The sequence below is a fragment of the Zalophus californianus genome, chromosome 2 (genome assembly GCF_009762305.2).
Source record: "Zalophus californianus isolate mZalCal1 chromosome 2, mZalCal1.pri.v2, whole genome shotgun sequence".
Classification (NCBI taxonomy): Eukaryota; Metazoa; Chordata; class Mammalia; order Carnivora; family Otariidae; genus Zalophus; species Zalophus californianus.
In genome coordinates, this window is record NC_045596.1 from 88,141,823 (window position 1) to 88,154,008 (window position 12,186).

Sequence of the window (12,186 nt, forward strand, 5' to 3'; positions counted from 1 at the left end):
AAACTCTATCTATACAATACTGGCTTGAGTGTGAGGCAGGCTGGAACCTACAATGTGTACTGATAGAGAGAAAGAAGTCTTTCCAGCACAGGCAAAGATGGGGAGCTAAGGGAGTTGCAGGGGCAGTGTTATATGATAGAAATTAACAACAGCTACAATGTGTTGACTTAATACCTTTTTCACAAATTAGAAGATGGAATCTTAAACAGACCAAGAAATTTGCCAAAAAATCCCAATCTAGTAAATGGCAGTCTAGCATATAAACCAGGTCAGTATGACTCCAAAGTCCACATTCTTTCTACTCTACAACACTGTTACTCATCCTGAAGACTTTATCCATGTATTTGACAAACTCTTCTGTTCTGTTCCCCTCTAACTGTTAGGGGCTGACAACAGAATGGTTCTTAAGGACAAAGACCATCAGGAGCTAGGCAGGAAACCGGTACTCCAACCACCAGCTAGGTTATAGTGGGAGGAATGTGCAGTTCAAGACAGTGAAAGGGGGCAGACTAGGGAGTGTGAGATCAAGGCAGAAGTCTGGTTCTTTGACACAGGTGCCTGGGACCCAACTGAGGCGTCTAGGTTCCAGACTGATTGTCTGTAGACACTTGGCAGTGATGGGAAGAGAGAAAAAGAGGCAGCTAATGGCTGAGCACTTACGAATGAGCAGTGTGGTCATGTGAGGATGGTTTATGTACTGCTATCTTAGTGCAGGAATTGGGAGAGTAAGTGGCTCAATCTATGAAGTAAAATAAAGTATGAGGTAAAATGAAGATGACTCCAAGGCAGAGAAGAGTAAATGTATGTGGCCAACATACAATTTTCACAAACTAAAGTACCATATTACATATCATCTCAAAACTTAGTGACCTAAAACAACAATGATGTGTTACTTCCCATGACTCTGTGAGTTGACTAGGCTCACAAAGAAACAGGGCAGTTACTCTGCACAACATTGTGTCACTGAGACACTCACTCGACTGGATTCAGTAGGGAGCCCAGTTGAGTCAAGATGGCCTCTCATCTTCCAAGGTCTCTCTCATTACTCAGTAGTAAAGCCCAGTCTTAAGACTACCTCAATTAATAGAGCTACATAATTGGCTGAATTTCCTGCCAATCAAGATAAATTCTCCAATTTTCCCTCTTACCTAGTATTCTCCCCAACACATCTGCCTGCAGGACATGCCTATCTTTACTCCTGAAGTTTGTTATCATTAAGCGGAGAAATTTTGAGAAGGGACTAGAGGAACTATGTGGTCTGTCACAGCTCCCAAACAGAAAATGTTTCTACAGATCTAACAGCAGGAATCATGATGACTTCCAGGAGCACATCTGCAACTTCTAACTTCTCCATCTAAACAAAAATTTAGAGCATTGACATGCACCTTTTATCAGGGGATGGGATAAATATTAGATATTCATTGACTTAGTGTGCTCTTGTGAGTTTAAATGAAAATCTATAGTATGAGTAAATGACTTGAGTATAATAAAAAATGTATAAAATAATAAAATATGACTTCTAGTTTTACTTCAGCCATTAATTTACTATACAAGCTTAAACACATCATTTGGCCTTTCTGATTCTCTGATCCTTGCTATGGATCGAATGCTCATGTCCCCCCCAAATTTATATGTTGACCCCCAACCATTGTGATGGCATTTGGAAATGGGGCCTGTGGGAGGTAATCAGGATTAGATGAGGTCATGGGGGTGGGACACTCATGATGGTATTATGGCTTTAGGAGAAGAGGAAGAGAGAGAGAGATCTCACCCCCTCCAGCATGTGGGGACATGGCAAGAAGAAAGTTGTCTGCAAACCAGGAAGAGGGTCCTTACCAGACCCTGAATCAGCTGGCACCTTCATCTTGAACTTCTCAGCCTCCAGGACTATAAGAAATAAATGTCTGCTGTTTAAGCCCCCGAGGCTATGGTATTTTGTTATAGCAGCTCAAGCAGACTAAGACAATCCTCTTCCATAAAATGAGCCATAGGAATGAGAGATCTCTAAAATCCTTTCTAGCTAAAATTATATTCTATTGTTTTATTTCCTCTATAAAGGAAATAAATATTGCCAAGTAAATATTGCCTGGCCAATGTTAAAGAGGACAGTCAAAGAAAATCAATGCAAAAGTCATCTAAAGAGTAAAAATAATTTCCATCCCAAAGCAACTACCTGGAAATCATTTCAGAAAATACAGATATTCTGCTTATTAAAACTTCATAGCACGTCTGAGTCCATCACTATTCCAGTAATATGACTTAGAAAAAAAAGTCAAGCCTGCCTACTTAGAGGAATCAGAAATCATTCACCCAGAAAACTACACAGAAACTGGGGCAGAATCTTTGCATTGATAGTTACTGTTACCTCGCCTTGGCAATCCAGTATAAAAAATGTTTGTTGGAAAAAAAAAATAAAGGAGTACTAAAATGCAGACATTTCATCACTTAACCCATAATTGTCATAACCCGCTAATCTTTTAATCTCTCTCTTACACATACATGCACATACATATAAAGCACTTCTCAGCAAAAAGTTGACAAGCCTAAGAATAAAATAAATCTTTTTTCATGATTTCATTAATAAGATGAAAGCCTATTTTTGGTTCTAAAAACTACAAAGACAAAAGTATTTTAACATCCAATTTCTTCTTTAAACAATAATATCCCCATAAGAATACATTAAAAATTAAAATGCATGTTCAAGTCCAGGTCAATGACTTATGAGTTAATTCAGAAGTAGTTACTTTCGACTCTGAAGCCCTTTGTGACTCCCAAATTGTAGTATGGAATTAGAAAGAAAGGACCTGGTGATGACTGAACTTTTTCTCTTTTTGTCATTTTAATGTAGAGATAATGTTTCTGGTATCAAAAAAAAATCAGATTTCCAAATTACCACATCAGCAGCAAATCCCACTGAGATCATAAAAAAATAGACTTTTTCTAAGTCTCTCCAAATTTATCCCCATGGTGTCAATATAATACGCTGTCTTAAGGGTATATTACACCATAAAACACACAAATAAAATTAATTGATTTATCAACATAGAAAGAGCAAGTATTTACATATCAAGGGAGATTGGCAGTTAAAGACCCATAAATCATAAGACAAAGAGGAACCCTGAAAGTCAGCTTTTCAATCCCCTTTCCCCCATCTTGGAAGAGGCATGTCCTTGAGTAATTTTCCACTTGGGTATAAAGTAATTAGCAAGCCTAGCCTGCTCAAATTAAACAATTATAAGAAAAATAGCATTGAAATAATTGGGACAGTTACCACCCTTACCATCTGACTGAGTATATACACAGTACATAACACAGTGATTTACCTAAACCACCCCCAAACGGATTTATGTGGGAGTTTTCATGTAGATAATGAACAAAGAAAATAGGGTTCAGATAAAAGTCTACCATTCCTTCACCAAATATTTGTGCCAGACATTTAGCAAGCACCTGAAGCACAGCAATGTACAAATAAGACACGGACTCTGCCCTTCATGGAGTTTTGAGAGGGAGAAAGGAAGAGAAAACTCAATTTATTTTAACATTAATTTAAAGAGAATATGTGAAACTTTATTATGGTTATTTATTGATTTGCCCTATATTGTGAGCTCCTCAAAGACATGAATAAAAATCTTTCCATATTTTTTATGGACTATGAAAAAATAGAGTTGGTGCCCAATGTATCTTTATATATATATATGAACAAACTGGTCAAAGTTTAAGGAACACTCTTCTTTACCTTTTTCATTTCTAATATGATACACAATCTTCATAGGTAAAGGAGGTAAAAAGTCTTGAATATTTTTTTGTAACCTGCCTTGAAATATATCCAAATACAGCTAGTCCATTTGTTTGCCATGGATATGCACAGGGGAACACCCGGTGCAGTGCTATGAACTTACCAACACTCACAAATGTCAGAATAATAAACTGAAGTATGAATCAACAGAGCAATAGGTAAACATGGGCATGGAATTCCAAAGTATCCATTTCACAACTTTGGTAGCATAAAGAAGAACTTCAGGAAACATGGATCATTAATTAGACTTTGGCCCTCATCTGGCCATCAGTGTATTGGCAAGCTCACTCTCTGTGTAGTGTGTATATGTAAGATATAGGTTTATGTATAATATATTGCATCAATGGTATATATAGTCTCTTGTGAAATTCCTAATTGATAGTCCTTCTTTCTGCTCCACTTGTGATAATTCTTCACATTATAATTTAAAAGACTTCTATGATCTTATCAACCAATCTGTTAAACCACAACTCACCTCCTTTAGGTCTTTGCTTCTTAATAAGGCTTACCCTAACGACTTTATTTAAAATTATACCTCCTCCAGTGCAGCAAACTCTCTCTCCCTTACATTGCTTTATTTTTCTTCAAAGGCCTTATCATCGTCTCTTGACCTATAATCTCTCATTTAGTATGCAGCTTCCATGTAAGAGAAGGATTTCATCTTTGCTATTCATTGCTGTATTCTCAGCACCTAGAACAGTGCTTTTGGCACATAGTAGGTTTTCAAGAACTATTTGCTGACTGAATGATTGCCTGACCCCAAAAAAATCAAAGTCTCCAATTTACTCCAAGGTCATTATAGGGCTGGCTGTCGTACTAATTGTGACAGTTCAATCAGTATTCAGTAAACTTCAGTGACTCTAGCCTTAATTTTTCTTTTGCAGACCAGAAATATGGAACTACTTTGTCTCCCAAAGACACCAGGCTACCTCCCTCCTTTCTATCTTTCCTCCTGTTTTCCTTCTTCCGGGAGTATCCTTTATCACCCAAACCCTACTCTACCTAGATAATTCCTGCTAATTCTTTAAGATACTGTGTGCCCAGGATCTCCTTATCTGAATATTCATGACATGGTCCTTAGGCATCACAGCCCTAAATCCTAAGGTATCACTGCATTTTGCATTGAACTTATTCGTTACTTGTCTCTCTCTTCAACCAAACTGTAATCTCTTATAGGACATAGATTGTCTTATTCCTCTCTGCATTAATCCAACACAATAGGAGCTGAGTGAATAACAGAAACGAACTGAGTTCAGTGCTCTTAGGAGTCAACATCAAGTGATTCCAAAAGAAGCAGGTGGTTTAGAGGGAAATGCAGGAAGTCCAAATACCCAGATTCTAGTACTATCTCTGAACACTGTTTTTAAATCTGTAGAAGAGGATTAAACCAGTGCTAAGGCCACTTTCAAAACCATAGGACTGTATTACATGTAACCTAATGAAAAGTAGTTATTAAAATGTCAGGTTTTCATGCTCCATCTGCTGGTTAAATTGTAGAAAAACCTTGAGGTCATTTTGAAATTGAAAAGTGGAGTTAGAAATATTTGTGACCAACAAGGAAAATAATTTTTTAAAAAAATTGTCTGTACTATTTATAAAAGACTAATAACCTAGAAATCAAATAATTGAGAAAGAAAAATAAACATTGACAATTGCATGATGATAGTGAAAAAAACAAATACCCTGCTACTTATGGCTCACATACATACTGTGGATCCCAGCCTTCAGGGAGCCCCACCTGCTTGTATTCACCCCCTTGTGTAATCCCCCCACCAACACTGGACCAGGGCTGGTCTCTATGAACAACAGCATCCAGGAGAAGTGACGGCATGTCACTTTCCTGACTAAAGTATAAAAACTGAGGTTTTCATCTTAGGTATGCTCTCTCTCTCTCTCTCTCTCTCTCTCCCTCCCCCCCCCACTCCCTTTTCTCTTTATTTCTCCTCTTTTGGACCACTTTCTTTGATGGGGTTACCCAGCTATCATGACATGAGGACACTCGGGCAGCCCATGGAGAGGCCAATGAAGTAAAGCATCCACATACTTTTTAAAAAGAAGTAAAATTGTCTTTGTTTGCAGATAATATGATCTTATATAGAAAAAATCCTAAAGATTCCAATAAAAACCTGTTAGAACTAATCAATGAATTCAAAGATGCAGGATACAAAATCAACATACAGAAATCAGTTGCATTTCTATACACTATAACAAAATATCTAAAAAAGAAAGAAAACAGTCCCATTCACAATGGTATCAAAAGCAATAAAATACTTAGGAATAAATTTAAACAAGGAAGTGAAAGAGCTATACATTGAAAACTACAAGATGTGGGTGAAAGAAATTGAAGAAGACACAAGTAAACGGAAAGATAGCCATACTCATGGATTGGCATAATTAATATTGTTAAAATGTCCATATGACCCAAAGCCACCTTTGATTCAATGCAATCCCTATCAAAATCCCAAAGGTATTTTTCACAGAAATAGAAGAAACAATCCTAAAATTCATATGAAATGACAGAAGATCCTGAATAGCCAAAGCAATCCTAAGAAAGAAGAACAAAGCAGGAGGTGTTACACTTTTTGATTTCAAACTATATTACAAACCTATAATAATCAAAACAGTATGGTACAGCATAAAAATAGACATATAGACCAATGGAACTGAATTGAGAACACAGAAATAAACCTATGCCTGTATGATCAGTTAGTTTACAATAAAGGAGTCAAGAATATACAATGGGGAAAGGGTAGTCTCTTCAAAAAATGGTGCTGAGAAAATTGAATATCATGCAGAAGAATGAAATTGGACCCTGATCTTATACCATTCACAAGAACTAACTTGAAATGAATTAAAGACTTAAACATAGGACCTAAAACCTTAAAACTTCCAGAAGAAAACATAAGGATAAAGCTCCTTGACATTGGTCTTGGCAACAATTTCCTGGATATAACATCAAAAGCATAAGCTACAAAAGCAAAAATAAAAAATGAGCAAGTAGGACCGCATCATACTAAGCTGCCACACACAGCAGAAAAAACAATAAACAGAGTGAAAAGGCAACCTATGAAGTGTGAGAAAATATTTGCAAGTCATATATCTGATAAGGGGTTAACATCCAAAACACATAAGAAACTCGTGCAAGTCAATAGCAAAACAAACAAACAAACAAAACAACCATCAATTCGATTAAAAATTGGGCAGAGGATCTGAATAAACATTTTTCCAAAGAAGGCATCCAAATGGCCAACACATACATGAAAAAATGTGCAATATCACTAATCATCAGAGAAATGCAAATCAAAACCATGATGAAACATCACCTCACACCTGTTAGAATGGCTAGAATAAAAAAGACAGGAAATAAGTGCTGATGAGGATGTGGAGAAAAGAGAGCCCTTGTGCACTGCTGATGGGAATGTAAACTGGCACAGCCACTATGAAAAAGAGAAGAAATTAAAAATAGAATTACTATATGGTCTAGCAATCCCACTTCTGTGTATATATCCAAAGGAGGACATATATGAAATGAGGATCTTGAAGAAATGTCTGTACCCCCATGTTCACTGCAACATTATTCACAATAGCTAAAATATGGAAATGACCCATGTCCTTTTGTGAATGAATGGATGAAAAAAATTGTTTACATATACAATGAAATATTATTCAGCCATGAAAAAGAAGGAAAGGCTGCCATTTGCAACAACATGGGTTGACCTTGAGAGAGTTATACTAAGTGAAATAAGTCAAAGAGAGAAAGACAAGTACTGCCTGATATCACTTATATGTGAAATCTGAAAAAGCACAACTCAGAGTAGTATGGTGGTTGCCACTAGTGGTTGCCAATGATCAGGAGACAGGGGAAGTTGGGAGATGTTGGTCAAATGGTACAAACTTCCAGCTATAAAATTAATAAGTTCTGGAGATCAAATCTATAGCATAGTGATTATAGTTAACAATATTGTACCATGTACTTGAAAGTTACTAAGAGATTAGATCTTAAAAAAGTTCTCACCACAGGGGTGCCTGGATGGCTCGGTTGGTTAAGAGTCTGCCTTTGAACCAGGTCCTGGGATCAAGCCCCAAGACCGGCTCCATGCTCAGCGGGGAGTCTGCTTCTCCCTCTCCCTCTGCCCCTCCCTCCTCACTTGTTCCCTCTCTCAAATAAATAAATAAAAATCTTTTAAAAAAAATTTTTTAAGTTCTCACTACAAAAAAGGAATGGTAATTATGTGAAGTGATAGAAATGTTAGCTAACCTGCTATGGTCATCATTTTGCAATATATGAGTGTATCAAATCATCACATTTTACACCTTAAACTTATACAATGTTATATGTCGATTATATCTCAATAAAGCTGGAATAAAATAAATAAAATAGAATTTTAGTTTCTGGCCACCAGGAGCCAGGGGGCTTGGAAGCAGATCCTCCCCTCATTGAATCTTCAGAGAGACCGACAGCTAGTCAAGCTGTTAGCTTGACCTCATGAGAGACCCTGAACCAGAACCACCCCACTCAGCCATGCCCAATTATTTCCCCCCAAGAAACTGAAAAAAGGCTGGTTTGTTTTTAAGCTGTTAGACTGTGGAGTTATTTGCCACACAGCCATAGATAACTAAGACATACCCATACATCTGAGACTCATTCAAATCTGTGTTGAACACTTACATGTTCAATGAATGTGGCTTGACCTTTTAACATGAAATCCTACACATCCATCTTTCTCAGAAATGTTAATCTTTCTTCACACGTGCATTATGTTTTCAGATACACAGTTTTCACTAGAAGAAGAATTCAGAAGTAGAGAGATGTAAAGACCATGGGATATATTCTGGAGACTTTTTACTAATATCAATACCCAAGGGAAGATTATAGGCCTTAAAAAACATAGTTTGTCATCATTTTGTAGTATGTAAGTAATGTGTATAAACCTCGGTGAAAGTCACAGTGAACTGTAATTATGTGTTTTTTTAACTCCAGTTTAGCAATAATACATCAATTCTGTACTCACTTTTTCAAGTCTACCATCTTACCAAAGAATAAATATCCACAGATTCTTATTTCTCACTTTCTTTATTGCCATTAATGAACTTGCCTACTGATGCTATGTAGGTGAATGAGAAGCCAAAGTGAAAAGAGATACATAGAGGTGATTAAGGCGATAACACAATGTAAAGGTATTGTGTTATCTAGAAACTTTTGATAAAATTTTCCAGTGAGATTTGGATTTAATGTTTAATACCTCAAAAACCTGAGAGATAAAAATAAATTCAAGCTGGCTTAATTAAAGTTTAAGACGCATATAATAGATACAGAGTCCCAATCTAGTTGGTGACTTTTAATGAATTAAAATGGAGAGAGACCATAAAAGCAAACAAAACATCTTAGCCATGTTCAAAAATCATAGAGAATCATGAAAATGATTTTTTTCTGAGACAGGGAAAGGGGAGGCAAATGATTATTCAAATATCCAACTCTCCATTAAAATGTTTGGCAGCACCTTTGACACATTGCAAAATTTGACTAGACCATTATGCAAAGAAATATTTCTTCAAGGGTGACCATCTGTTGCAAAGAAGAGAAAAAAGCAAGGCTGAAGACATAGCTGTCAGGAGAACTTTGAGACGTTCTCTTTAACATTCTTGAAGGGTCTTGATATCCTCTCGTTCTAGAAGTCGCAACTGCATGCCTGCGTCCCCACCTGGGGAAGTGGCCCATCCCAGTGTGCTTACTACACGGCTAAGTAAATCAAAGGTCAGTTTTCAGACTTTCATACTCCATGGGGCTCAGGCTTTTTTTTAATTATTCTTTTTTCTTAGGGGAGCAGTGAGGGGCAGAGAGAGAAGGCGAGAGAGAATCCCAAGCAGGCACCATGCCCAGCACAGAGACCAATGTGGGGCTCCATCTCACAACCCTCATATCATGACCTGAGCCAAAATCAAGAGTCAGATGCTTAAACCGACTGAGCCATCCAGATGCCCCAGTGGGCTCAGGCTTTAAACCTGACTGAACTTTATTTTGACAGGCCTAATAAACTTGGAGAATTATTCTATCCCCTCCCATAAACTTCAAAAAATGAAAGTTTGCCCTTCCAGGCTTGGCCTTTATTTCGAGACCATGTATGCAGTAATGGAGGCAGAACAATAGACTCAATGGTGTGAGAAGTTTCCCTCATTTTAATTTGGGAGAATAGACTACCTATAATTGTCTTGCCTCTTATAAGCCACTTATAATGACCTATAGCTCATTACTTTTTTAAAGATATAATTCCACTGACCTTGGTAATAGGGAATGGGGGTACAGGTGCCATAAATAGAATTTAAAAAGCTAAGCTCCAAGGAGATATTAAGGCAAGGCCGCGTCTTGTCCCCTGTGACATCACCCTGAGATGACTCTCTGCCTGCAGACCCACAATTAGAACACCATTCAAGTATATAGAATCAGACCCCCTACTTATGAATGAATCACATTTGTTTCTTCCACCATAGAATCAGAATCAAAGAGGCATATCTGCCAGAAATACCACACAAATGAATATTTGACAAATAGCAGGAGAGCAAATAATGGGTTACCCATAATTGTCTGCAAATGCCTCAAAGAGCAATGAAACCTCAAAATATCCAACCTAGCACTTATCTACTACATGTTTATGCTAAGGTTAGCACCACCTAAAAATACCCAAAGATCAGATGTTCAGCTCCTGGCAGTACTTAGCACATTTTCTTGTGCATAATAGATGCTCAATAAATATTTGTGAGAGAGGGAAGGAGGAAGGAAAGAGTAAGTTGGCAGGGAGACACAATGCAGCTAACAACTGCACAATAAAACTACTAAGGCAGATTATTCCTTTAAGCTATTCAATCTGACTTGATAAAGATTTATTTACCCCCTTCTCTGGGCTCTGCAGAGTTCAATACCATGTGAATTTACTCAGGTCTGAAATATACTGTCCCAAAACATACCAGTCTTCAAAGTGAAGAATTCTTCATCCCCTTCTGTGGTGGGAGACATGGTAAAGACGGAAGAATAGAAAGGTAAGGCAAAGCTAGTTTTCTGACAAAGAAATCCAAAGCCCTCTCTGTCCTCTCACTTCCAAAGCCCTTCAACTTTAGGCTAATGCTAAAGGCAAAAGAGAGGGAAAGCAGATGAGCGAGCCTGGTCATTTTTGGTACTTTTCAAAAAAACTAAATATTTTCCCCAAATGTTTTACATTCAATAATGCCCAACCACAATGTGCCAAGCCTGTTTTCCCTTAATGTTTCAAACCCATGTGTATTCCAAGAGAAATATAATCCATGTGTCTCTGATTTGCTTACACTTAAATCATTATAAAATGTTAAATTTTTTAAAAGGATGTCCAAGATATCTTTTGGGCCATCCTCACGATCCTCCTTCAGGATTCTTCTTCAGAATGTGGAATTTTGAAGAGCCAATGAAGACGAAGCCCTGGATAATTAATTAGACTGGCTTACTCAGGACTTAAAATCTCTCTGTGCAGAACAGCATGAATTTGTTCAATCATTAAGAATGAAAGAATGACTAGAATTCTTAGAGTAAATTTGCTAAATTGGCCTATTTCCTTAGAATACCCTTTCAGGGCGCCTGGGTGGCTCAGTTGGTTAAGCGACTGCCTTCGGCTCAGGTCATGATCCTGGAGTCCCGGGATCGAGTCCCACATCGGGCTCCCTGCTCAGCAGGGAGTCTGCTTCTCCCTCTGACCCTCTTCCCTCTCGTGCTTTCTATCTCTCATTCTCTCTCTCTCTGAAATAAATAAATAAAATCTTTAAAAAAAAAAAAAAAAATAGAATACCCTTTCAATCTTCATAATTAGGCCTCGCTAACTTGGACTCTTCTTCAGACTACTCAGATAAGATACCTAAAATATTGCATGTAACATAAAACTTTCTTTTTTTAACATAAAACTTTCTTGAGAATATGTTGGAGAGTGTAAAAGTTGGGTGAGCAGCCCAGGCACTGCTGAAAGAATTAAGTTCATTATTTCCTCAGATAATGTCCTCCAAGATGATAAAAGACAAACACTATATGATTGTTTACCCATCATAATGATGTGGCGAACTAAGGTTCTAAAGCATAAAGAATGGGAGAAGTTGACTGTAGAAGCGAAATCGGTTAGGTTTTAGGTGTAGACTTAGGGCTTCTAGCCCAGGACAGTCCCAGCTAATGAGAAATGGATATAGCCCATATTCTGCCATTCCCCAGCTCCTTTACTGCAGGCTCTCTCCACAGTAGTGATGGACTTTAGCAAAGGGAGAAGAGGAGAGGTTCACAGTGAGTCTGAATCTTTAAAAATAATACTTATAAAAATACTTATACTGGGGTGCCTGGTGGCTAGTTGGTTAAGCAATCAACTCTTGATTTCAGCTCAGGT